Genomic DNA, 788 nt, shown 5'->3' with positions numbered 1-788 from the left:
TTTTGGGGACCCGGAGTGATTTCCATAGTTGTTGAACCCCAAGGTGGCCTTATGTGTCGGCCAGCAACACTCACAGTTTTGGCCGATTCTTGCCCGTTTCGTGGACTATTGCTCACTGTTTTGGTGTCCGTAGTGATTTCCACGATTAACGAACCCTGGGGTGCGTTTATGTGTCGATCATCAACACTTGCGGTTTTTGCAGATTCTGGCCCGTTCCGTGGACTATTACTCACTGTTTTGGGGAACCGGAGTGATTTCCACGATTAACGAACCTTGGGGTGCGCTCATGTGTCGGTCATCAACACACACAGTTTTAGCCGATTCTGGCCAATTTCGTGGACTATTACTCACCGTTTTGGGGTCCCAGAGTGATTTCCATGATTAACAAACCCTGGGGTGCGTTCACGTGTCGGTCATCAACACTCGCGGTTTTGGCAGATTCTGGCACGTTTAGTGGACTATTAGTCACTGTTTTGGGGTCCCGGAGTGATTTTCACGATTAACGAACCCTGGGGTGTGCTTATGTGCCGGTTATCAACACTCACAGTTTTGGCCGATTCTGGCCCATTTCGTGGACTATTACTCACCATTTTGGGGTCCCGGAGTGATTTCCACGATTAACGAGCCCTGGGCTGCGTCTACGTGTCGGTCATCAACACTCGCGGTGTTAGCCAATTCTGGCCCGATTCGTGGACTATTAGTCACTGTTTTGGGGTCCCTTAGTGATTTCCACGATTATCAAACCCTGGGGTGCGTTCACGTGTCGGTCATCAACACTCGCGGTTTTG

At 50.3% G+C, this 788-nt stretch overlaps 1 pseudogene; it reads left to right on the top strand.

Moving 5' to 3' along the window:
* LOC119292441 overlaps window positions 1-788 on the top strand; it is a 19,153-nt pseudogene that overhangs the window by 17,699 nt on the left and 666 nt on the right.

The sequence above is a fragment of the Triticum dicoccoides genome, chromosome 4B, assembly GCF_002162155.2.
Source record: "Triticum dicoccoides isolate Atlit2015 ecotype Zavitan chromosome 4B, WEW_v2.0, whole genome shotgun sequence".
In the NCBI taxonomy this organism is placed as follows: Eukaryota; Viridiplantae; Streptophyta; class Magnoliopsida; order Poales; family Poaceae; genus Triticum; species Triticum dicoccoides.
The sequence above is the reverse complement of the archived record's forward strand: the minus strand, read 5'-3'. Positions and strand labels throughout refer to the sequence as shown.